The sequence below is a fragment of the Rhineura floridana genome, chromosome 9, assembly GCF_030035675.1.
Source record: "Rhineura floridana isolate rRhiFlo1 chromosome 9, rRhiFlo1.hap2, whole genome shotgun sequence".
Lineage (NCBI taxonomy): Eukaryota > Metazoa > Chordata > Lepidosauria > Squamata > Rhineuridae > Rhineura > Rhineura floridana.
This window is the reverse complement of record NC_084488.1, coordinates 33,316,070-33,343,645: the sequence shown is the minus strand read 5'-3', so window position 1 is coordinate 33,343,645 and position 27,576 is coordinate 33,316,070. Positions and strand designations below refer to the sequence as shown.

Genomic DNA, 27,576 nt, shown 5'->3' with positions numbered 1-27,576 from the left:
CCCATCATCCCTGACTATTGGCCATGCTGACTGGGCTGATGGGAGTTGTAATCCAACAGCATATGGAGGGCTAAAGGTCCCCACCCTAGAGTAGACCCAATAAAAACATGAATAACTTTTTATTCCGGCAAGCTATTGCCTGGCAAGGTAATTTTTACATGTAATTGCTGCCATAGTTGCTTTTAAATGGATTTTTAATATTGAGTATTTTATGTATTTTATTATTGTATTCTTTGTATTGCAATATATATATTTTTGGGCAGTATCCAGTGCTACAGCTCCATTGGTGCAAGAGACTTCTGTGCACAATGGAACTTTCTCTTCCTCTCCTGTCCCCTCCACAGCAGATTTGCGAGGCAGGCACAGGAGGAAGTTGTGCAAGTGGAACTCTGCTCACACAGCTTCGGACGCAACCCATAGTTATTTTAAATTGTTGTAGGCCACCTTGAGTGGTGTTGCATGGGCAAGAAAGATGGATGGATGGACGGGCGGGCAGATGGACAGATAGATGGATGGATTTAAATGGCTTTTCTTTTACTATGATGGGCAGAGCAATGCAAGCCCCCTTTGTACAGAAAAGTTATATGGAGTACAGCTTGACTTCCTAAAGGATGGCTCACCCAAAACATGAAAACTGGCAGTAGTGTGACAGCAATTACATTGTATAGTGGGCCAAGGATGACTTCTGATACTCTGCTGATTTATACAGGAGAATGGATGCTTTTGCAGATATATGTAATGTAAAAGAGCTGGGGAAGGGGAAATCAATGTATTACGTCAGTTTTAATGGATGATAGGACTTGTAGTATCAGCAAGCTGACTTTGTAATTTGTCCAGTTCATAGTGTTTGACTAGCATTCATATTAAACAATAAACAAATGTCAGGTTTTACATTTCAAAACAAAGAGAATGACACAAACTCAAGGCTGGCCTTTGTTCCTATATTGTTACAATTAAAGATGGACATATGCACTACAATTGCATGCTTTTAGCCAACCTATTAATTACTATTTCCATAACTGTTAATTCTCAAAAACATTGAGAGTATTGTTAACTTACAATGAAATAAAAAGGATGAGTTAATGGTGTACTTCCGCATCAAGAGGTAGAACTGTATTATTAAACAAGTCACAAAACTACCCCAAAGTCTGCACCCTTTATGTCCCATTGATTTCATTGGGAGAGTTAAGCACATGGGTGACACATTCCCCTTGAGACAATTGGGACTTAAAGTGTTTCTTGGATGACACCTAGACAGCTAGATAAGTCTGCATCTAGATCCTTTTATCCATTCTTGAGCCCAGCAAGTATCACAAAGTCCACTCCAAAATCCCATTCTTCTTAAAACACTAGTTTAAATACTACCTACACTAATATCACAATGAAATTTGAAGGGGGGGGAAGGAACAAAGGCTTGATTTAAAATTGGGATACTATGATACCAAACTAGCAGTCTCATCACTATCTGACAATATATGAAAGAAGTAATACCCATTGTGAATTACTATCCTTTAGCACACCAGAGCCATTTGCTTTGATATGTGAATTTAAAAAATAATAGGCAAGAAGGCTAACCAAACAGCACAACAGCAATTATTATGAAATGAAAAAAAAAAGGATTGTAAAAAGCCAAGCCAACAACAGTGCTTACAACAATGATTTGCTTGAAATTCACAGATGCAGGGCAGGTGCAGAATATACTTCTGCTCCCTCTAGTGATTATTTCTAGTTCATTCGTCACTAAGCATGTCTCCATATGATATCTATACATGGCTGTTTCATACATACTGCTGTAATTCAGTGGTACAGCATCTGCTTTGCAGACAGAACATCCCCAGCTCAGTCCCCAGTATCTCCAGGTGGAGCTGAGAGAGACCGCGGCCTAAAGAGCTGCTGCCAGTCAGTATAGACAGTGTTGGGCTACGTGGACCAGTGGTTCATTTTTTGGTAAAACAAATGTTTACAGCACACTTCATATGTAAGACGATGGACACTTTTTCTGAAATGGAGGTGGTCTTCAGGCTGAAAAGCTCTTCTGCAAAGTAGCTGTACAGAAGCCTTTGCATTTCTCTGATATGGCTTCAGATCAGCAGCTATTAGAAGCTGCCACTTAATCCTCAAAAAAATTGCTTTATCCAATAGGCATATGATTTGTTTGTTTGTTTGTTTAAAAACCTGCCCTCTGGATGTCCCATATATCTATAAATTATAGTCACTTTACGGCACAGTGAGTGAAGGCGAAGGAACACTGTCTTTCTCCTAACATTAATCATGGAGTATAGTGAAATTCTGGTAAGACCTGATCCCTGCACTAAGATTGACTGTCAGAAGCTGCCTGCTTAATGTTTTTTACAATCCATTGCCAAGATTCCAAGGTCAGCTCAGGAGGATTACAGTCATACTCCTGGTTTATATGCCCCCCCTTCCATCCTTTCTTAAGGCTTTTATCTATGAACATTTGTTTTCCAGTTTAAACATTCAAAGGAACTGAAGATGCCTATCTCACTTTCAGGCCAGGAAAAAAAGTGATGGGCAAAGTTTTATACAGTTAGGACTCCAGCTGAAAACACGCAGAATAAATATGTGGCATGTTACCAGTAGTTAATGATGCTGTGGGCCAAATCAATATCATTCAGTAGACTATCCCTTTCCTTGTGCCCTTGAGAAAGATAAAGAGTCTTAAGCTTATGACTTTATATTTTCAGACCCCATACAGCGACTCTGATTTGTGTAAGGAAATAGTGTTCCTTGACAGTATATTTTGATACCATATTTTTTCGGAATCTCTTTTGCATGGTTTTTATATATCCTGTTCTTTTCAGATCTACAGTGTCCTCTTTAAGCAGCAATAATGTTCAGCAATATAGCTTGTCCTTTTGGGTTATTATATAGGTCATATATATTCTCCACTGCTGTCATGTTCATTGCTCCTATTTCTCCTTGGACCGTTGTAGACTGTAAATGTTTTAGCACTCTAAAATTTATGTTTTTTGAGATGATTGGCTTTGCTTAGAGTGGCTCTTTAGAGTTATGAATATCTCAAGTAATTCTGCAAAGTATATATTGCAAAGATAAAGATTATTTAGTGCCTCTAGGCTCAAATTAGGATTGACATCTCATTATAAAATGCTGTTTAGTGAGTGAACTTTCAAATCCTTACAAACAGGCAATATATGTCAGGACTAGGAGTGGACAAATCAGTATATTTTCAGTCTGTGTCACTTTCACATATATACAGTCTTAAGTCTGTTCTGTCCTGTTTCCATATTCATCTATGGATTTTTTTAAAAATGCATGAAAATTTCCATTTAAATATGCATTTTACATGTATTTTCTCTCAAAATAAGTATTTTTTAAAAGTCATTTCAATAATATGGATTTGTGTTTTTGAGCTGAGAACTGCATGAGAAAATTCAAGAAGTGAAAAAGCAAGTGCATAATCAAGTTTTGGCCCACATTAATCCAGGAGGTGAAGATAGATCAATCTGTATGGGAATTCAGAAAGATCACATTCCTTAAACATCCCTATTTAGAACTAATACCTTACTACTGGGAATGGTTAGGAATTCTCCACATCTGAAGTACTCCACAGCTTTTGGAGACCCAGTTTGCTCAACAATCCATGTCATATAAGCCCTGTTTGGTCTTATCAGCCCTGTTTGGTCAACATAGGAGCAAGCAAAAGGGATACACCAAGTAGCCCCACCCATGAAGGTGGTCATGCCTCCTCCCTGATGTCCACACATATACAGAAGGGGCTTTTGCCTGTATAATTGTACATCATCAGGGTTTCATATTCTAAGGAAGACTTCACATGTACAGCTATATATACAAAGGCTCCCTCACTACATGTATTCATGCTGTATGCACAGATGACAGAGGAGGCACATGTAATATCAGGAGCAGAGCTACTCATTATGCCCCCACTCAGTTCTTCCATGGGGTTCAACACAGGAGCAAAGAACAATTGAATAGGGCTAGGATCTCTTCCCCCACACAAACTTCATTTTTTTTTTCATTCTGGCACACAGATGCCTACACATGCATTGTTTAGCACAGTCTTCACTTTGCTTCCCCCATCTTTACTGGGTGGTTACTGATATGCAGGAACATGTCTGTGCATTAAAACACTGCCTGTAATTGTGATGTGTGTGCACTGATTAAATTGCAATGTAAAAAGGAATCCCTGGTTTCCACATTTTCTTGATAATGCCTTTGCAAGAAAAGGTTCCTATGCTAGCCTAGTCTCAAAGAACATAACTGAGAGGGAAAGGGAAATGTGTTCTAATAATAAAACACCTAGAATCTCATAAGGACACAAGAAGAATTCTGCTGGATCAGAGCAATGGTTCAACAGGAGATGATTAAATCAAGATAAGACATGGAAAAATAGCAGTATTTTAAAAAAAGGAGAGATGATTCATATTTTAATGCAGGATTAGGACAATTTGTCATTTTAGGACTATATCTGAATATTACATGAACTGGTGACTTTGGGCTGTTTTAAAACATGGGATTATTAATTGTGGGCATTCCTCCTCTAATACATAAATTCCAGTTTTGATTATCAATTGATTGATACTGATATTCACACCAGGTGTTATCCAGTGGTGTCTGTCCATCATCAGAACAAGACTTCCCCTTCCTTTCTTCCCTCATGCAGCCCCATGTGCACACACACACACAAAATATCTGCTCCTGAGTGTTGGGTTACCCTCCAGAGCAAATTTATGGCATGCAGGGAGAAGAAGAGGAAGGTAAAGTCCCATTGCATGATGGGCTTTTTCTCATGCAGTGCTGGATATCACACTCCCTCCCCCCCCAATATGAATAGAGAAAGGGGGAAGATGTCTTTATGATAATACTAAATCTGGGGCTGGGTGTATATTCAGGGCCAGAAGAAAGGTTTTTTTAAGGCGAGTTCTAGAAGCTAGACATTGGTGTAGAACAGGAGTCGCCAACACAGTACCCTCGAGATCTTCCACTGGCACCCAGAAAGCATCTTGAGTGCCTCCCACTCACTGCCCCCTTGGTCATGAGGTGGTGAGGCTGGTTACCTTTTTATCTCTTGAAAAGTTCATAGAGCCGAAAGAAGAAGTTAGCAGAGTGAGGCTCTTGTCTTTTTCCTCTTTCAGCTCTGTGCTTTTCAAGACGCAGATTAATTATACTGGATCTGACTTTTAACCTTGGAAAGCTGCCAGAAACATGCTTTTAAAAAACAATGTGAAGATTTATTTACTCTCCCATTTCTGGCAACTGGGGCCTGTGATAGTAAGCCTTACTGCAATGGAATAAGCAAACTAGGTGTTGCGTTAAAAAGACTATAATTTTTAGGCAGAAATAAAAGCTGCTAAATAAACATTGATTCAGAAGGTTGTATCTAAGGGTTCCTTCAGACAATTTCAGGAGCGCTTCCATCATAGGAGGTTTCTTTCTGTCCCTGGAAGGGAACTGATCAAAACTCAGATTGTCTAGTGAAATTATGGAATGGAAAATTTTTAAAAAGTAAAATGTGGCAAATTGACTTCCACACCATGATACTTAATTATCCTCTTTGATTTCTGAACTGATAGGATACAGGTATTGTGATGATTTCAAAATTTTTCTAGTATGATCATGAAATACTTATCACTGAAATACTTATCACTGGCAAAAGAAAATAACTGTTAAAATAAAACATTAATGGTGCAATCCTGTACCCACTTACCTGGGTAAGCCGGGCAACTTAATGGGACTTATGTCTGAGAAAACATATATAGGATTGCACTATTACTTTTATTTTGTTTATTTATTTATTAAATTTATATCCCACCCTTCCTCCCAGAAGGAGTCCAGGGTGGCAAACAAAACACTGAAAAAACTCAAAAACATCTTATTTTATTTATTATTATTGATTGATTGATTGATTGATTGATTGATTGATATCTCACCCTTCCTCCCGGCAGGAGCCCAGGGCAGCAAACAAAAGCACTAAAAACTTTAAAACATCATAAAAACAAACTTTAAAACAAAACATATTTAAAAAACTTTCTTAAAAAAGTTTTCAAAACGTCACCTAAGATTAAAAACATTTTAAAAAAGGTTTAAGAACATAAACATAAATCTTAAAAACAGATTTTAAAATATATTAAAGCAAAACATCTTTAAAAACAACTTTAAAAAGAAAAGCTTTAAAAACATCTTGAAAAGCAATTCCAACAGACACAGACTGGAATAAGGTCTCTACTTAAAAGGCTTGTTGAAAGAGGAAGGTCTTTGGGAGGTGCTGAAAAGATAACAGAGATTGTGCCTGTCTAATATTTGAGGGGAGAAAATTCCAAAGGGTAGGTGCCGCAATAGGCTACAGTAGGTGCATTTCCTATGTTGTGCAGAATGGACCTCCTGATAAGATGGTATCTGCAGGAGGCCTTCACCAGCAAAGCACAGTGATCAACTGAGTATATAAGGGGTAAGACAATCTTTCAGTTATCCTGGTCCCAAGCTGTATAGTAATTGATACACCAAAACCAGAACCTTGAACTTGGCCCAGTAGCTAATGGGCAGCCAGTACTTCAAACTTTAAGTAATACCAAATTAGTTTCATTATTAGAAGTCTGCTGGATCAGGTCAGTGGCCCATCTAGTCTAGCATCCTGTTTTCACAGTGGCCAACCAGATGCCTATGGGAAGCTCAAAAGCAGTACCAGAGTGCAACAGCATTCTACCCATTTGCAATTCCCAGCAATGGGCATTCTGATAGTGGAGGCAGAACATAGCCATGGTGGCTAGTAGCTTAATCCTTCATAAATTCGTCTAATCCTCTTTTGAAGCCATCTAGGTTGGTTGTCATCACTACTTTTAGTAACTTTCTTTTAGACCTTCTTTTCTCTGTCCTGAATCTTCCAACATTCATCTTCATTGGATGTCCTTGGGTTCTAGTGTTATGCAGAGACGGATAAAAGTTTTTCTCTTTCCACTTTTCCACACCATGCATAATTTTATACACCCCATCATATCTCCTCTTGCTGACCTTTTCTCTAAACTAAAAACAAAACCCAAACCAAATGCTGTTACTGTCATGAGCCCAGCAGAACAGGGGTGGAGCAGCAAAACTGCAGAGGAGGAGGACCTGGAATGGGATGTTGGTTCCACTGACAGGCCAACTGGGACGCAGGCCTCTGAGAACTCTCTCGCCATGGACAGTGACAGCTCTGTTCCTATAGCTCTGGTTACCCGCTAGGAGACCCAACCTAGTCAGGCAATTGCCACTCTGACCAGTGATCCTCCTCTCCCCACACCCACTTTGCCGCCACCCTAGTGCAGCCCCTCCCTCTTATGGGGAGGGTCCTGCTGATGCAGAGCAGCCACCCTCACCTCGCACATGGAGTGATTGCACCTGCCAGTTCAACATGCCCCAGTGGCCACTCTGAGGAGGAACGCTCTGGTGCACACACACTCCCAACAGTGACACTTAGTTCACACAAGTGAGGGTGCCAGGGTGAGGGTGCATGTCTAGTTGCTGCGACAATGTCTTAGCACAGTATAGTTGTGTCTAGTTTCTCCTAGTAATGCTACTGAATTCTCTGTAAGCTGTAAGCTTATTCATGAAGTGCTCTGAACTGAAACTTCCTAATAAACTTACTAAAGAAAAGCACAGTTCCTCGTTCGTGACTGACTTCAGAGTGTTTGGGCAGGACAGTTACTTTTTTTGTAGGGGAGTTGCTCCATCCGCTTGATCATTTTAATTGCCCTTTTCTGAACCTATTAATTCCAGGTTTTGTGGTGTCTATGGCCATTTGCCTGTGTTATACCTTCAAGGATAATATTTCCTTTGTGGCAAAATCACATTTATGCTGTTTTGTATTTCAATGCAGACATAGGCAATATCTTCTCAAGTGGTCCTTTCCATAGGGAGGAGGAACAAAATAATTTAAAACAGAACACATTTATTCTCACATCACTCTCACAAATGAGGAGACATCTGCATGCACTACTGCCTGCAGGGACCTCCCTTACGTAGCAAAAAGGGATCCCAAAGCAAGCACAGTCCTCATGGGACTCTAAATGAGTTTGGAGGAGAGCCAAGCACTCCCTCAATATATCCAAAACTGTCACTGGCTTGTGCATCTCATGCTGCCACTCGTTAATGAGGAGGGCATGACAAACTTGGTACTTCCCTGTGGCTGTATTAAAGTGGCCACTTGACTCAACCATAGTGGGTAGATTGTATTTCCTAATGAAGCATGCTGCTCCATAGGCACAGCAAGCCTTATAGCCAAACCCTTCTGTACCATATCTGGAGGCAACTGCTGAGTGTCTACATAAAAATGGTTCTCTTATGTTACTTCTCCAAGAAAGCGGTCAACAGGGATCAGAGAAGGCCAGTTTATGTTTATGAATCTCTTCGGAAGCAAAGGTCAATAGTAGTGTAGGATAATGGAACAGGAACAAAGATTCAGTCCCTTTTCCTTCTTCTATTTTTACCTTCCTCTTTCTGTGTTTGTTTTATGTCGTTTGCTTTCATAGGAAACATCTCAGTGGATCAGGTTGCCAATGTAATCATTGTTGCATCTCATAAGTATTTTGCAATGCCCTCTCAAATGATGCTGCCTTTTTGCATTGGGGACAAGAATTGCCTGTAATTCTCGGAAGTAAGTAGGAATACCGACTGGTATATATTGCTAAGAGTAATTGCTGGACCATTCATTCCTAGATATTTATTTAAAACCCATCTTGCAACTCAGGGCAGGGTACAAAATACATCTGTGGAATGCTCTCCCCAGTGAGGTGCATCTGGGTGCATTTTTTTTAGGGAACAGGGGAAGACATGCCTCTTTTGGATGAGGGTATCAGGGACTGAAAAGATCTGTGAATAATTTAACACTGCTTCTTATTGTGAATTATTATGAATGGTATTGACAGAACTGTTTTCAACAGTTGCATTTTTTAGGAGATTATGTTATGTATATATATTCTTGTGTTTATTATGCTGTAAACTGACCTGTGGTCTTTGGTAGGGGAGAAGGCAGTATATAGATTTCTTAATTAAAAAAAAGATTTATTACATAAAAATAGCCATACATCATCAGACCTAAACTAAAAGAGCAGCTAAAATCACAGAGCAGGCTACCCATAGGTAACATTACACCAGGAAATGCCTGGGCAAATAGATAGAAAAGGAGCATAGGAAGCTGCCTTAGACTGAGTCAGACCGTTGGTCCATCTGGCAGCATACTGACTGGTAGTGGCTCTCCAGAGTTTCAGACAACGAACATTCCCAGCCCTGCCATTGACCTTTATGCTGTATGCTAGTTTCTACGTATGCTCACACTCCCCTCTCTATCCTCCATCCAGACAAGCAAGAGGCATTATTAGAGTTGAAGTGCATGTTCTAGCCAGGCACAAACACCCAAGGCGGGTATGAATCAGGGCTGATGAGGGGCGTGACCTGGGGAGAGGGGAGGTGGCTGCAGTGGGGAGGGGGTGTCCTGTGGAAAACCCCAAGGGCCTGATAGAGAGGCTTGGAGGGCTGTGTTTGGCAACCAGCCCTGAGGTCTGCGACCCGTGCCTTAGGCCATGGCACGGTTGGGCCCAGAAGAAAGCGGCAAAGAAATGGGCAGCAGCAACCATGATGAGAAGAAAGGGGAGCTACTCCGGGAGCTCCCCCAAGGGCCTTTCTGTAGTTCAGCGGTGAAGCATCTGCCTGGCATGCAAATGGTCCCAGATTCAATCCCAGCATCTCCGGGGGGGGGCGGCTGAGAAAAGACTCCTGGCTATAACCCTGGAGAGCTGCTGTGAGTCTGAGCTAGACAGACCAGTGGTCTGACTTGTTCCTGCGCATTTGCTTCTGTTTTGCCGCACAGGTTTACATTTCTAATCTTGAAGTCTTGTTTTGAGATCATTCTTTTATAGGTTTCATACACAGACATCTCCGGAAGAACTGGAAAGCCGTTTGTTGCATGCTCTGAGCTGCTTCATTGAGTTCTTCTTATACATTCCCCCCCCTCAACTTGGGTGTTTCCTACAGGTAAGAGTTCACATCGCTTACATAATTGTACTGGCCTTATTCCAGACTGTGAATTTTTAGTGCCTCACCAGATAGAAATCCCCAACTGCTTCCTTCTGTTCATGTTATCTTTGAAAAGTAAAGAAAGGTGTTTTTGTGGTTGACTTCATTCCGTAATCCTCTTTTGAAGCCATCCAAGGTGGTGGTCATCACTATGTTCCAGGATTCTTTGGAGGAAGCGAGGACTGTTTGAAGTGTTATGATACTGCTGATGGATAGTGCAGGTGGGGCCTCATTTCCATTTCATCCAGATAACGCTGACAGCAGCAGTCACTCCATTTACTTCTAATAAAATAAATACAAGGCTGGAGAAGGGGCATTGGTCAATCGACTGGTCAAATATTATCAATATGCCAACCACAAAAGAACATTTAAAGGGAAGTGTTGGAAACTGTTCAAATGAATAAATTAACAGACCCTGTAACTGTTCTTTAAAACAGGTGGCTGAATTGGTTACTGGACTCTACATTGTACAGACACACACCAATCTGGCAGTGAAACATTTTTATAGCTTAAGGGGAAAAAAGCCCCTTATGTTAAAAAATCAACTAGTGAACTGATTAATTAGCTGTCAAATATTCTCAAACTTTTCATGAAGCTAAAAAAAGTGAATACCCTTGTATGAGTAGCAGGCTACTTGTTAAATTCCATCGTAGTTTCATCTTATACCAAAAGCTAGTGTGGTTTCTTCAGGAGCAGAGAGCACACACGCACTTTTCACTTAGGATCATGAACCGCTTAGAAGCTGGTTTAGGCATTAAGCAGAAAATAAATAACAACAAAAACATCATCAACTATAACTGACCTCTGTGCTGTATAGCTTTAATTCTATTAAATTGTGAGTTTGTTGGAGAACTCTAAAAAACAAAACTAAGAAATTATGGACTTTGGCAACATTATTATCAGTAAGGGAAGAACATAGGAAGGTACCCTATACTGAGTCAGACTATAGGTCCTTTTAGCTCAGTATTGTCTACAGCAGGTGTGGGGATCTTTCTCAACCCCATCTGGAGATGTCTGGGTCAGCAGAAGCATGTGAAGGGGGACAGTGGCTTTACATTTGCTGGTATGGAGTGGGGCAGGGCAAAGCAGTAGCAAGGCCAGTGGAGTTGGTGATGGCACATCTGAGTGCCCTTGACCTCTCCATTCCCTCACCCCCATCCCACCAAGAGCAGCACCAGTGGCAGGAGGGCACCACTGCCACCACTCACCCTCACATGCCACTGCTGGTCTGGGACTGAACCTGGGACCTTCTCCACTGAGTAATGGAGCAACATGAAACAACAGCATTATGAATGGTGTGGCAATTGCACTTAGCTTCAATTTACATTTAGCTGTTACTTGAAATCAGTAGATGTCCTGCTTTATGTCAGGCAGAGGTTGGTCACCTTAATTAAAAGTGACCAGTCCACCACAATGCTTATATCTTTTTCTGGATGTTAAAACTAGCTATTTTTTCCCCTCAGCAAGACAGGCAGAGGGTAATTTGTATGTTATTTTACAGCTGGGAGGAGAACTTTAAGAGACTAGCTGTAAGCTACAGAAGTAGGCATATGCTGCTATAGTATCACCAACTGAGAATAAAAACAGGTTCCATTGTCCTAAAAAAACAAAGCTGTATGTTCAGAACATTTCACAAGGGCTGGAAGAAATGTCCTCAATAATAAACCTAGGGAACCTTGAAATATCTCTGACCTATTTCTAATTTTTATTTTTTAGAGGGAAAAGAAATCATGAGAACCTCTTCAAAAAGGCTGTTTAAGATTGCCAAATGTACAGCTGGCCCCTGCAGTTGTGCCTTTAACAGCAGCTTGATGGCCACACGTTAGCTGGTGATAGGGTTTTTCTTCATGCTGTGAAAAGAGCTGCCTGATGATTTCTGCAGAGCTTTGAAAGGTGCAAAAGCCGGCTCAGACATTCGTTTCTGGTCAGTTGGTAACTCTAAGATTGACACTGCAATGTTCTGCTAGAAGTTTTTCTTTCTTTTTTTAAAAAATTGGCACAAATTATCCCTAGCTCGTTTTTATTCCTCAGCCTGATGATGTATCACTTTAATTTGGATGCATTAAAGGCCTGAAATATTAAAAGTAAGGCTAACAGGGCCAATTGAGGGCAGCATCTTGTGACATTTATGCCCTTGTTCTCAAGATTAAATGCACAATCAGCTCTATTCCAGAAGGTAACTTTATTATGAAGGACACATACCTTTTCTGAGGTAGGAAAAGAGACCCTCGCACTCAGTATTCAAAGAAAACCTAATGCATCTCATCTTCCAAAATGTATTAGCAAAGCCAAGTTGCCATTCTGGTCAAATGCTTCTGAGGGATCTTCCCTGGGTTGGCAGTGCAGGGAGGGGCAGGGACAACGACTCAACAAAATAGCAGTAAAAAGAGCTATTGGCACAAATCAACCTATTCAAAAAGGAGAAGCCATCCAAACCCTAACAGAGCCTCTGATACTTCATCAAACACTGTCCTGGGGTCAGCCTCACAGCTGTCCTGCTACTTAAGAAGAAATCAAGGCTATAATGTCCCCAAATAGCTTCTCTGCCCTTTGGCTGAGCAGATCAGAAAAGAAGAAAAAAAGATACATCTTTCAGTTGCCAACTTCTGGTTGAAACTTCACAAGTCGAGTCCAGACTTGACGCTGCCTTTTCTCTTTGGATGGATGCAAATATTATGCGTCTCTTGAAAATTTAGCCAACATTCACTGCTATGAAATGCTGAATGTTATCAAAAAGACCGACAAATGTATTACAATCCACAATAAAACTCACCAAACAGTGGCGCAAATACTAAGAAACTTGTCATAATGATGCACAGTTGCTACACAAATAATAAATATGATTGTTATTGTTAACATGGGTATATATTGCAGGGATCAGTGGCACCTCCAGGACTGAAGAAAACTTTGGCAACATTCTGCCTGGTGCTCCCCCCCCCCGCTGATGCTCTCCCAGCCAGGGCTCTCCTGGCAGCAGCAACAGGAGGCAACTGGGAAGGTGGCAATTTAAATTCCCCACAATCCCCTGGATTGCCTGACTAAAGGGGTAATACTGACTTCAGAAGCTGTTCAGCAGGGCTTAATGCCATTGCCACATCCGCAGCTGTGCCAAGCATGCTGGTCAGAATGGAATGGGGGCAGGCAGATTGCTGCATTACTTGACAGCAGTTTGGTCAGTTCACCCCCTCCCCACCCCCTAAAAAGCCCATTTTGGGACTTTCTGATACCAGCAGAGAATCCACCAGCAGCATATCTGTCCACCCACATTTAACTGAGGGACACCTCCGCCCAATCCAGCGCACCTACCCAGCCTGGCACAAAGGGGAGTTGGTAGGAAATGTACGATGGTGGCTTTCCAGGGTCTGTGATGTCGTGCAGGGCAGGCATGCTGAAACTGGGCCTTGCAGAGCCCCCTGGAAGGTACAGAGGCATCACACACTGTTCTGGCAATAAAGACTGTGCATTCCAATGGAAGGCTGTTTTACTTTCAAGACAACAGTGTTCCCAAGTGTGTTGTTTTGTTTTGTTTAAGACCCACAAAACATTTTATTATATTTCATAAAGGTAGAACATTGCAAGACATAATCCTACAGACTTTCTTTCTGCCCAGTCACTAAGATCTGCTGACTGCTTTCAGACTGTTCTAACAACATTTGCTCTCCAGTTCTTAAAGAGACAGTGAACTATTCCCACACCTCCCCCTTTTAAAAAACAAAACAAACAGTAAAGTTACATTTGAACATAAACACTTGCATTGGTCAATAAGTCTTTTTAGTGCTCAGCACAATCTGTTGGATCTGCATGGTGCTACTCCAGTTTTCTCTGTCACCATCTCAGGATCCACTTCCTTTTGTTCCTCCATGTTTCAGTACTCCATTCTCTGTAGGCAGTGTGTCCAGAGCTTGCCACTGATTACTGATCCTGTCTTCTGACCCTAGAACATACTGCAAATATCTCCTGTTAGGGTGATAAGTATGTCCTTCATAAGTCCGCACCTCATATGATCGTGGAGCTACCTTTTACAAAACTTGTGCCTTCTGGTTCCATGAGTCACCACCATGTATATGAATTATGTCACTACATTTTAATGGCTACAAGCCCTAGATCCATCACCATAGTACTTTTTCAGTTTTAATTTGCTCATGCTCCAATATCTGCACAGATCAGAGAAATCCTTGTGACTATCCCTCACCAAGCCAGGTGGACTAGTTTTCAGTTTCCTGCCAAATAAAATCTCAGCAGGTGACAAGTCATGTACCAAAGGTGCTGACTGACAGTTCAGAATGGCTAGATATGGGTCCCCATCTGAAGCAGCGGCTTTCTTTAACAATCTTTTGATGATTTTTACCCCATTTTCCACCAGCCCATTAGACTGTGGGTATCCTGGGCTCAATGTGACATGCTTAAAGCCATAATCCTTTGCAAATTCATGTCCTGAAAACTGAGGACCATTATCACACATAACAAGGTATGGCATCCCAAGTCTTGAAAAAAATAGATTGAGTGCACTGTATAACCTATGATGCAGTTGTACCTTCCAACACAGCCATCCCTGGGTAATGAGAAAAATAATCTACCACAAACAAGTAGTCTCTGCCTGCCATTGTAAACAAATTAATTCCCACTTTATGCCATGCATTTTGTATTTCATCTTTATCCTCATGGACTCCTTATTCTGGGGCTGAGATATTTGGCATGTATTACATTTGTGTACTACATTTTCTATATCCTTCTGGGGCATCTGTCTGAGTTGAGTATTGGGGGCACCACATTGCGGTGGTTCTGTTCTTACTTGGATGGTGGGCGCTCCAGAAGATGGTTCTTGGGGAGCATTGCTTTGTTGCTTGGGCTTTCCAGTATACAGTCCTGCAGGATTCTGTTCTGTCCCCTATGTTGTTTAATATCTACATGAAACCACTGAATGGGGTCATACATAGTTTTGGAGTGTGTTATCTTCTGCAGGTGAGGCAGTGGATAAGCTGAATCATAGCTGAATTATCTCTTGGTTGCGATAATGGACTGGATGAAGGCCAATAAAATGAAGCTTAATCCAGACATGACTGAGATGCTGTTGATGGGGGTCCCTCTGACCAGCTGAGCAGTATGCGGCCTGCTCTAGATGGGGATCACACTCCCTCTAAGGAGCTGGTTCGTAGTTTGGGGGTCTCCTTGATCCCCTGCTGTCACTTGAGGCACAGGTGGCCTCAGTGGTGCAGGATGCCTTCCATCAGCTTAGGCTGGTAGCCTAACTGTGACCCTATCTGAACCGGAATAACCTGGCTACAGTAATCTATGCTGTGGTAATCTCAGGGCTGGATTATTGCAATGCACTTTATGTGGGGCTACCTTTGAAAATAGTTCGGAAGCTTCAGTTAGTGCAGAATGCAGCTGCCCGAATGTTGACAGGTTTAAGGTGAACAGAGCATATAACATCTATCTTGTTCCAATTGCACTGAGTGCCTGTACGCTTCTGAGCCCAATTCAAAGTGCTGGTTTTGACCTATACAGCTCTTTATGTCTCAGGACCCCAATATCTACTGGAATGCCTCTCCCAATATGAATTTACCAAGATTCTTAGTTCTTCTTCTGAGGCCCTTCTCCAGGTCCTTGCTGTGAGGGAGATTCGGAGGGTTGTGACAAGGGACAGGACCTTTTCAGTTGTGGCTCCCCATCCGTGGAATATGCTTCCCACTGAGGTCCACTTGGTGTCTTCATTGTCATATTTTCGGTGCCATGTAAAGACATACCTTTTCTCCCAGGCACTTGATAGATTGAGATTATGTTTTCTTTTAATGTTGTTGTTGTTGTTGTTTATTAAATTTATATCCCGCCCTTCCAGTAGGAGCACTGGGCGGCAAACAAAAACACTAAGAACACTATAAAACATAATAAAAACAGACATTAAAATATATTAAAACAAAACATCTTTTTTTTAAAAAGCTTTTAAAACGTCTTTAAAAGCAATTCCAACACAGATACAGACTGGGGTAAGGTCTCTACATAAAAGGCCTCTGGTGACACATATGGATCCAGGAGCACCCCTAGACTATGAACCTCATCATTCAGAGGAAGTACAACCCCATCCAAAGCAAGCAACTGATCAATTATCCCAACTTGGGAACCACCAACCCACAGTGCCTCCCATCTTACTAGAATTCAGACTCAGTTTATTGGCCCTCATCCAGCCCACCACCGAGCCCAGGCACCGGAAGGGGCTTCCACAGCCGCTCCAGATTCGGATGTTATAGAGAAATAGAGCTGGGTATCATCAGCCAGTATGGTATAGTGGTTAAGGTGTTAGACTATGACCTGGGAGACCAGGGTTCAAATCCCCACACAGCTGTGAAGCTCACTGGGTGACCTTGGGCCAGTCACTGCCTCTCAGCCTCAGAGGGAGGCAATGGTAAACCCCCTCTGAATACTGCTTACTATGAAAACCCTATTCATAGGGTCACCATAAGTCAAGATCGAGTTGAAGGCAGTCCATTTCCATTTTTTTCATCATCAGCATACTGCTTACACCTCACCCCAAATCTCCTGATGACTGCTCCCAAGGACTTCATATAGACGTTAAACAGCATCGGGGACAAGATGGTGCGCTGCAGCACCCCATAGCACAAATCCCAGGGGGCCAAAAGACAGTCACCCAATGCTAGTCTCTGAAAATGACCCTGGAGATAGGATTGGAACCACTGTAAAACAGTGCCTCCAATGCCCATCTCACGAAGTCGGTTCAGAAGGATACCATGGTCAATAGTATCAAAAGCTGCTGAGAGTAAGAATAACATGGTCACACTTCTCCTGTTCTTCTCTTGATAAAGGTCATCCATCAAGGCAACCAAGGGTGATTCAGTCCCATAACCAGGCCTGAACCCAGATTGAAATGGTCAAGATAATCTGTTTCACCCAAGAGTACTTGTAATTGCTGCGCCACAACCCTCTTGATCACCTTCCCTAAAAAGAGGGTATTTGCGACCGGGTGGTAGTTGTCACAAACCAATGGTTCCAGGGCGGGCTTTTTCAGGAGCAGTCGGATCACCGCCTCTTTCAGGGCAGCTGGAACCATTGACTCCTGCCAAACCTTACTGTGGTTACGTGGAGGTGCTATTGCTATTGTTTTGTTGTTGTTTATTGTTATGTTTTTACAGTGTGTTTTATTTGTTTTTGTTTTAACATTGTGTAAGTTGCTTGAGGATCTTCAGTATCAAGCAACTTATCATCATCATCATCATTATTCAGATTCATAAGAGTCCAACATAGTACCTTCCTAGCCCTCCTTTTGCATTTTTCAATGCCCAGATGGCCCTCGTCAATTCTCTCAAGCATATCCGCTTTAAAGTTTCAGGGACTACAGTCCTTTTACCAAAATGCTATCTATCACTGAGAGTTCCTCCACAAACTGAAAATATGGCCCAGGGATGCAATGACCAGACCAGTCATAAGTAACAGCATTTATTACCTGCTGCAGCATCTCATCCTGTGCAGTAGCTAGTGCAATTTTTTTCACATTTCATATGAGACTGGCAAATTCTTCATCTCATTAATCTGCACAGCATCTGTTCCTAGTCCTTCAGCAGCAGCAGTTTCATCATTTGCCCCTAAAAGAGTGTCTGCATATCCTTACTTGGTTTGAATTCTAATCTCAAATCATATAATTGCAGTTGGAAACAAGTCCTTAAAGCCTAGGAGGTATATCACTGAGCCCTTTTCTAGCAATAGTGACTGGAGGTTTGTGGTCAGTTTCTGCCACCACTGATCTCCCATATATGAAAATATGGAACTTGTTACATCCATGCACCAGGGCCAAGGGTTCTTTTTCTATTTGTGCATAAAATTTCTGTGTCTATGAGGGCCCTGGACACATACATCACCAGCCTCCAATGATCACCATATTTTTGCAAGAGAGTGGCCCCAGTGCCCTCTTTAGAAGCATCTATGGACAATTTGGTCTTTCAGTTACTGTCAAAAACACCTTTTTTGTTGTTCAGTTGGTTTCAATTTCAATTAATTGCTTAAGCTGTGGAAAAACTGTATTCATATTTGCACCCCATGTTCACTGGGTATTCATTTAGCTACTGGTATGCTCTGCCAGGTATTCAATGTACCTGCCTACATGAGTTACCATCCCTAGAAATCTTTGTACCCCTTCTTCATCACATGGGGTGGCATATTGGATATTGCCTTAATTCTGTTTTGGTCAATTTGCACACCATTTTCATAAATCTGTTCCCCCAGTTAGGTGGTTTCTTTAACTCTAAATTTGCATTTCTCCCTGTTAAATGTCAGCCCAGCCACCCTTCTTTTTTTTTAGCCTCTTGTAACCTCTGATAATGTTCCTCTTCAGTTCTGCCCCATACAAGGATGTCATCGATATACATGGACTGCAGGAACCCTATCAAATATTTGCTATCTGGTCCTATGAAAGACTCTGAGGGCTGACAAAAGGCCTGATGGGAGCCTGCAAAAACAATTATCTTCCAATGAATGTGTTGAAAGTACATAACTTTGCATGCTGGGCATCCAATGGTACTTGCCAAAAACCTGATGAGCATCCAGAATTGAAAAATATTTTGCACCTGCCATTCACTGAATATATCTTCTCTAGTAGCCAAGGAGAAATGTTGCCTTTTATATATTTATTTTATATATTTATATATTTTATATATTTATTTATATATTTTCAATTATTTGAAAAGGCCTGGGAAAATAAAAAGGCCTTTTTCCGGTGCAGAAAAGACTTAGGATAGCAACCCAAGGCAAAAGAGGGAGAAGCTTTATTCTTCTTTTGACTTTTTAATAAATAAATAAATAAATCCTTGTCATTGGTTTCATTAGGAGGGGAAATAACTACATCAGCTCCAAGGCAAGGGTAGTCCACCTAATGTGTTAGGGGTGCATTGGGAGAGTGGGAGGGCTTTGGAAACTACAGATCCAAGGACTTCTCTGATCCACCATTGACATGTTCTTTTCAGCCCCTCCTGCCATTACAGAAGAGAAGCAACAGTATTGCAACAAGGAGGCCTCTGGGGGCAGAACTCCTCCAATCACAGAGAGGGAAGTCTACAGCAGCCACCCTTCCCAGAAGCATAGGATTATGTCATCCATAGATTGTAGGTACTCAGAAAAGGACATCAGTTTATGATCTCAGAGCCAAGGTATGTACATGTGGGAAGAAGTGATCCTTTAGCACTTCTGTCCTGATTTCTAAAATTCCTTTCACACTGCAGTACCTGTTGCATTAAATAATTGTGGCTTTTTCTGTCACTATATCGGCATTTTGCACAACTGTTTTTCACACTGCTTCAACGAACAACACCTTTTTGTCCCTCACCTCTTATACACAAGTGCACCTGTTATAGACATAGTTCCCCCATAGTTCACTGCTTGAGTTAGTGTCTGGACATGGGGAGGGGGAAGGAGGAAGGGAATCCTGCTACCCATGCCTATGCCGGAATACTGGTATAATAGTCATCAGGCAAAAAAAATTGCATGCGCCTAAAGGGTGGCAACATATTGCATGCCTAGATGCCTGTCAAGTGAATGGCTGCAGCCAGCACAAAGCTCCGGTGATCTTCCAGGTTCCCAGGGTTGCAAACAGATTATTTCTGGTATTCGATATGTGCAACTTCTCAGATGCAAATATTCTTTAAGATGCAGACAGAACATCTTACTCTATTTTGAAGTTAGTCTGCCACCTGCAGGACAAATGTATCTGAAGTTGAATTTTGAGTTTGTAGAGAGACTAACAGGACTTCTAATCCTTTAAAACACATACATTTTGAGAATCATAGACTAGCAAAGTATAAAATAAGGACTTTGCCAATATTGTCTTATGTGTTCTTGAGGCGAAGGAAAGGTTCCCCCCAAAGTCTGCGAGTCGTTTGAAGGGATATTTGCCAGCAAAATTTTGCCATCTACTGAATAGCTTTCCTTGAATTAAAAAACCCCGAGCAATTACATGTAGCTACATTTTAAGACAAGCATGAAGAAACTATATATAAAGCCATCTATTATTCAGTACAAATAACTTACTAGCAAAATTCCTTGTTAATGTTACCTAGAAAACTTAATCGGAGAACAACTGTTTAGAGGTAATGAAGTCTGAATATCCTATAAGCTGTAAATAACATCCAGATTTGAGGACACCAGCAGTCAAAAACACAGGTACAATCAATACATACTCAATGCCTGGAGGCATTTTTAAAAAAGAAGTAAAAAGTAGCTAGACAGCACTCACTGCTGTGCTTTCATGTCATAAGCCAGTCCTTCTAGCAATGTGTCTGTTTGCTTGCTTAAGATATTTATACCCTGCTTTTCAATTTGGTAGGGAAAAAAATTCATGAGATGAGGGGGTTTCCACATTAAAACAAAAATAATGTATTCATAAAATATAAAACCTTAAAGCAGCACAAACAACAAAATAGAGAAACACCGAAAAGAGAAAGCCCTCCCCTGCTCTTCTGCTGATTGGCTGAAGGAAGGGGCGACTGTCTGAATGTGTGAGTGTCTGTCTACCTGTCTGAATGTAAAGAGAATCAGAAAGGGCAACATACTATACTGCAGGAACTGAACATGTGCCAGACTGCTTAGCTATCAGATTAACAAAATATACATCACCAAACTGCAGTGTAGTTCATGAAGAAAGAACAGGACATTATTTCTTATTTATTAGGATAATAGGAAGCTGAGCCTGACCATTGTTCCATCTGATTTTGTTATTTTACATGTCTTCTATTAAATATTGTTGGGATGACTGAAATAGAGAGAAGAAACAGTATTGCTACTCACAGATAGACAGACAGACAGACAGACAGACAGACAGACAGACAGACAGACAGACAGATAGATAGATAGATAGATAGATAGATAGATAGATAGATAGATAGATAGATAGATAGATAGATAGATAGATAGATGATAGATAGATTCACACCATAAATTATAAATTAGCATGGGATGCTAGGGCTTAATACCATCAGAAAAGGAATTACTAAAGGAAATAAAAGGAAATCAGACCTTTGCAAACGCATCAAGTTTGGCCTGATCTTTGCCAGATGTACAGAGTAAGTCAATTTTTCTATCAGTGCTAAGCGCCAAACACGTGAGTACGTTTCCAAACATGGCTACTCTTGATGACAGTCATGTGTTCGTTGTAGCATCCAGTTTTAGTCCAGAGGTCAGCAACTGCCTCACACTTCACAGCCGTAGCTACTTCCAGAAGAGAAAAACTAAGCCATATAGTCCCAGAATTTTTAGGATACTTTGTAAGTGTCAGCATCTTTGATTGTATTTTCACAGGTCACAGCTGCGACAAAATACTCTAGGTCTAGGACTTGGGTGGGGAACCTCAGGCTCGGGGCTAAATGTGGCCCTCGAGGTCTCCCCATATGGTCCATGGGACTCTTCCAAGCCATGTCTCCTCTCCCCAAGCCACACCCCCACCAACCCTGCTTTGCATCTTCCTTGGCCAAAATATAAACTCTAGTAATGCTTCTTGATTACCTAGATGGAGGATAAAGAGGGATGGGTGAGTGTGTGTAGAAATTAGCTTACTGTACAAAGGTAATATTCACATTCATTTCTCCTGGACCAACCTACTACTGGCATGTGGCCTCCAGATGGTTGTCCAGAAGGAAATTTGGCTTTTGGGCTGAAAGCGGTTCCTATCTGTGTTCTAGGAACTAGCAAGTCATACTTTGCCAGGAAGCCAATCCAACCATCACATCACCCATACACACTGCTATGATTATTTTATTGGACCAAGTGACTTGTCTATTATGCATGGCGATGTTTAAGGGATCAGATGTGCTCCTTCATAGAATGTTACAAACAAATAATTAGCAAATTAAGAGTCAGATAAATGAGTTTCCAGTATGTCTGTTTATTACAAGCTATTTCTGTCTCTCTTCCAAGCACATGCTGAGACCATCATAAAAGCTTGATATACACTTATCTGTTGTATAAAACAGTTTAAATTGTAAAACATGTGTTGTGTAATCAACTGTGAATGGTGCATATCACCCAAATCACTAGGTTCCCCACAAAAAATATTAAAGTGGCAATCAGGAAAGCCTCAGGCCCTCGTTTTGACATTTATTGTGAGATCTGTTAGTGAAAAAAACATGCACCGTTCACTGTTACTTGGTTAGGTCTATCAAAATATGTTACCCATGATGACAACTAAATCTATGACCTATGTTCAGAGGCAATATGTTTATGATTATCAAATGGTGTGGGAGACACAATGGGATGAATAATATCTTCATGCCCTAGCCTTTGACCTTTGTGAGGTATCAGACTGGCTACTAATGGAAGCAGAATACTTTACTTAAGTGAACATTTGGCAAGGCCACTCATATATTCTTATGACAGCTAGTGTGCTATAGTGTAAAGTTCACTGGGTAACCTTGGGCCAATCACCAACCTCAGCCTAACCTACCTCATAGGATTGTTTTGAGGATAATATGGAGAGAAGGAGAGCCATGTATACTATCTTGAGTGCCATGGAAGAAATGTGGGATATAAATGCAATAATAAATAAATAAGGTGCTGCACCTTATTTTGCCTTTTAAATTTGGGTAGTTTTGTACACAAGTTCAAAATGTAAAGTGTGAAATAGCCCCAAGGGTTTCCTTTCACTGTGATTATTTGCAGGATTCTCTTCTGTTAACCACAGACTCTTGTCTGCAACCAGTTCATTATCTATTTGTCAAAAGAGTTTTTTGGGGGGGGGTTGCGAAGCAGGTAGTGAGCAATTGACTTTTTGCTTTTCTGTGCTCTTTGATGAAAGAGAAAATTTTTATGGGGTGATTAAAAAAAATAACCAAGCAACACAGACACACATTTAATTGTAGCAATTAATTCACCTATATAACCCAGTGTACTTTTAAATGGCTTTTTGATTGAAAAGAAATGCCTCTCTGGCATTAAATGTAGCAGTCATGAAGAAAAAAATCCAACAGAATAATAAATTACGTCAAAGAGACGTGGGGGGGGGAGAGAAAAAGAGAGAGAGAGAGAGAGAGAAGAGCCAGATCTGCAAGTCTCAAAACATAAGAAAGAAAAAGAATTAAAGCCTTCAAAATGTCTTGCAAAGCATGGTTGTAAACAGATTCACTCGCTTGCAGATGACATAACAATCCAGTAAAATTGAATTTAATTACTGGAACACCTTGACAGGGCACCCTTTAGTTTTATACATGGCTGATGTGAATATCTTACAGCACAATCCTATACAAGTCTACTCAGAAGTAAATCCCATGAAGCTTCCTTTCTTCCAGGAAAGTACCACCTATTTTGCATATGAACAGAAGCATAATTTAGAAGTGTTTATATAAGTTTGCCATAGAGTCATACTGCTTGATGTGGGTCTATAATTTGAAGCTATAGAAACAGTTTGCCAGATGAAAGTGTTATTTGCAGAAGGCTGCTGGACTTTGTACAAGGTGGCTACAATGTATGTGTTTGCTAGAGTTTGTTTGTAGAAGGGTCCCTTCAACTCTCAAATTAGAGTTTATTTATTTAGAATACTGTTATCCAGCTTTTCAGTCCAAAGGATCTCAAAGGAGTTGAAAGCAAAATAATAAAAAATTTTCGTAACCATAAAGGAATAGCTGAATCCCAAATCAATTAACATGTAGCTTAGATGCCTGCTGGAAAAAGCCAGGTCTTCCAGCCTTCCTGAAATTCCACAGTTTAGGGGCCATGATTGAAAAAACTTGTTACTAGTGCTCACTTGCCTGAGATGGCAGAGGAATGCAGGACAGCAACACTGATGTTAATTAGAATGAATGTACAGAGAGGTTATTTGGGGAGGAGGCAGTAACTCAGATATCCCACACTCAGACCCATACTTTTTAGGGCTACAAAAGTCACCACTGGCACTTTAAATTGGACCCAGAGACAAATAGGTAACTAGAGAATACAGAACAGAATTGGAGTTATATGATCTGTACCACACACATCACTTAACAATCTGGCTGTTGCATTCTGAGCCAGTTGGAATTTCCAGACACTTTTCAAAGGTAACTCCATGAAGAGTGTGCTATAATTATCAACTCTGGAAGTTAGTAGAAACACTTTTAACCAATCAGGCGATTGGACCCTTGGATGATAAGGGAGTCAAAGGTGTACTAAAGAACGATAAGGAGATTGCAGAGAAACTAAATGAATTCTTTGCATCTGTCTTCACAGTGGAAGATATAGGGCAGATCCCTGAACCTGAACTAACATTTGCAGGAAGGGATTCTGAGGAACTGAGACAAATAGTGGTAACGAGAGAGGAAGTTCTAGGCTTAATGGACAATATAAAAACTGACAAATCACCGGGCCCGGATGGCATCCACCCGAGAGTTCTCCAAGAACTCAAAGGTGAAATTGCTGATCTGCTAACTAAAATATGTAACTTGTCCCTCGGGTCCTCCTCCGTGCCTGAGGACTGGAAAGTGGCAAATGTAACGCCAATCTTCAAAAAGGGATCCAGAGGGGATCCCGGAAATTACAGGCCAGTTAGCTTAACTTCTGTCCCTGGAAAACTGGTAGAAAGTATTATTAAAGCTAGATTAACTAAGCACATAGAAGAACAAGCCTTGCTGAAGCAGAGCCAGCATGGCTTCTGCAAGGGAAAGTCCTGTCTCAGTAACCTACTAGAATTCTTTGAGAGTGTCAACAAGCATATAGATAGAGGTGATCCAGTGGACATAGTGTACTTAGACTTTCAAAAAGCGTTTGACAAGGTACCTCACCAAAGACTTCTGAGGAAGCTTAGCAGTCATGGAATAAGAGGAGAGGTCCTCTTGTGGATAAGGAATTGGTTAAGAAGCAGAAAGCAGAGAGTAGGAATAAACGGACAGTTCTCCCAATGGAGGGCTGTAGAAAGTGGAGTCCCTCAAGGATCGGTATTGGGACCTGTACTTTTCAACTTGTTCATTAATGACCTAGAATTAGGAGTGAGCAGTGAAGTGGCCAAGTTTGCTGACGACACTAAATTGTTCAGGGTTGTTAAAACAAAAAGGGATTGTGAAGAGCTCCAAAAAGATCTCTCCAAACTGAGTGAATGGGCGGAAAAATGGCAAATGCAATTCAATACAAACAAGTGTAAAATTATGCATATTGGAGCAAAAAATCTTAATTTCACATATACGCTCATGGGGTCTGAACTGGCGGTGACCAACCAGGAGAGAGACCTCGGGGTTGTAGTGGACAGCACGATGAAAATGTCGACCCAGTGTGCGGCAGCTGTGAAAAAGGCAAATTCCATGCTAGCGATAATTAGGAAAGGTATTGAAAATAAAACAGCCGATATCATCATGCCGTTGTACAAATCTATGGTGCGGCCGCATTTGGAATACTGTGTACAGTTCTGGTCGCCTCATCTCAAAAAGGATATTCTAGAGTTGGAAAAGGTTCAGAAGAGGGTAACCAGAATGATCAAGGGGATGGAGCGACTCCCTTACGAGGAAAGGTTGCAGCATTTGGGGCTTTTTAGTTTAGAGAAAAGGCGGGTCAGAGGAGACATGATAGAAGTGTATAAAATTATACATGGCATTGAGAAAGTGGATAGAGAAAAGTTCTTCTCCCTCTCTCATAATACTAGAACTCGTGGACATTCAAAGAAGCTGAATGTTGGAAGATTCAGGACAGACAAAAGGATGTACTTCTTTACTCAGCGCATAGTTAAACTATGGAATTTGCTCCCACAAGATGCAGTAATGGCCACCAGCTTGGATGGCTTTAAAATAAGATTAGACAAATTCATGGAGGACAGGGCTATCAATGGCTACTAGCCGTGATGGCTGTGCTCTGCCACCCTAGTCAGAGGCAGCATGCTTCTGAAAACCAGTTGCCGGAAGCCTCAGGAGGGGAGAGTGTTCTTGCACTCGGGTCCTGCTTGCGGGCTTCCCCCAGGCACCTGGTTGGCCACTGTGAGAACAGGATGCTGGACTAGATGGGCCACTGGCCTGATCCAGCAGGCTCTTCTTATGTTCTTATGTTCTTATGTCATCCATGTAGATTATAAGGCCACAGCTTAGTAGTAGAGAACCTGCTTTGCATGCAGAAGGACCCAGGCTCAATCCCAGGTATCTCTAGGTAGGGCTGGGAGAGACTTTGGCCTGGAATCCTGGAGAACTGCTGTCAATCAGTCTAGGCATTAATGAGGTAGATGAATTTTGGAGGGAAGAGGGGGGTTATTTATTCTGTGCACAAAACCCAACTTCTACTCTAGTGGTTTTCCTAAACCCACTCTGCTGCCATCATTCAGTCTCATTTATTCATTTTGAAACCTTAACTTACCAGTAACCGTGGTAACTGTGGTGTGATAACTGTGGGATAAAAGCTTGGTACAAAGCCAGTCAGATATAGTTACTATATTTCTACTATATTATATTTTTGTAAGCGTTCATGGGTAGTGTGGTGCTTATAGATGAGGCAGGCAAGGACAAACCATAAGGCCTGGAATGGCAATGGACCCACACAGTGAGGCCCGTAGAGGTGGTGGGCTTGCTCAACCTCACCCGGTGAGTGGGAGGCTGGCCAGGGGAAGGAAAGTCTGGAGACCCCTGGGGTGGTCATTGGGAGAAAGGGTAGGGGAGTTCTGCCACTCCTGGGGTGGGAGGAGAAGGTGAAGTCTTGGCACCCTCTGGGGTGGGGGAGGACAAGAGGAAGAGGAGCTCTGGTGACACCTGAGGGGAACAGGGGGAGAGCTACAGAAAACTGTGGGGGAGAGACAGTCTTTACTGACCTGGGGGAAAGGAGGATTGCTGATGGTAGGCGGGGTTGGCGAGTGAAGCAAGCAGGGGAAGAGCCCCTAGTAACAAATATATTAATGTTTGTTTATTACAACATTATGTAGTAAACAAGTTTATGTGGTTACTTTAATGTAGTGCTGTCTATTTAAATTGATATCTTTACATAAGCGCTTGGTATTTAAGATAATAGTAACAAGTTAACAATGTTCTTAACTTTTTACTGTCATCTTAAATACCAAGAGCTTGTTTTCCACTACTGCTGCTAAACCAAAGCACCTTTGAGGAAGTAGTTAGTTACCTTATTAAAACTCTTTTTAATACATTGTCCTTGTTTTATTTACTCCAGCCCAGTCAAGCCTCACCAACACTATAACTGAGGACTTTTGTTTCAACTCCTACTGACCTATTCAGGTGCAGGTCTATTTGTGCTGTACCACACTAGAATCTTCCTCTAGCTCTCCAACCAGACACCAGAACCTAGCCTTCCAAAATGCTTCTTGCTTCTTCTCCCTCAGCACTGTAGATAGGTTATCCCCTCCTCAGGCTGAGCCAAGTGATTCAGCCTAAGCCATGTGATTCAGCTACCTCAGCAAACCTTTGGCCGCCAAGCCACTCTACCTTCCTTTCAGGCCTTCCTTACTTGATCCTCTTGCTCCACTGTCATTGTCTTCTGGCTATCCACCACAAACACCAATCAACATGGGCTGATGCTGACTGACTAGCTGACTAGCACCCAGCCATATATTTACTTCTTCTGCCCTACCTAGTCTAGCTCCAGCAA

The 27,576-nt window shown here is 41.5% G+C and overlaps 1 long non-coding RNA gene across 2 annotated transcripts in view; it reads left to right on the top strand.

Annotated features, from left to right (window-relative positions):
- The window catches only part of LOC133364190 (uncharacterized), a 57,217-nt gene extending 44,444 nt beyond the window's left edge, over positions 1-12,773 (top strand). For both annotated transcript variants that reach the window (XR_009757871.1, XR_009757872.1), the window contains exons 3-5: positions 8,505-8,629; positions 9,891-10,005; positions 11,764-12,773. This is a non-coding gene — a long non-coding RNA (uncharacterized LOC133364190). The remainder of the gene's footprint in view (positions 1-8,504; positions 8,630-9,890; positions 10,006-11,763) is intronic.
- Positions 12,774-27,576: the final 14,803 nt, after the last annotated feature.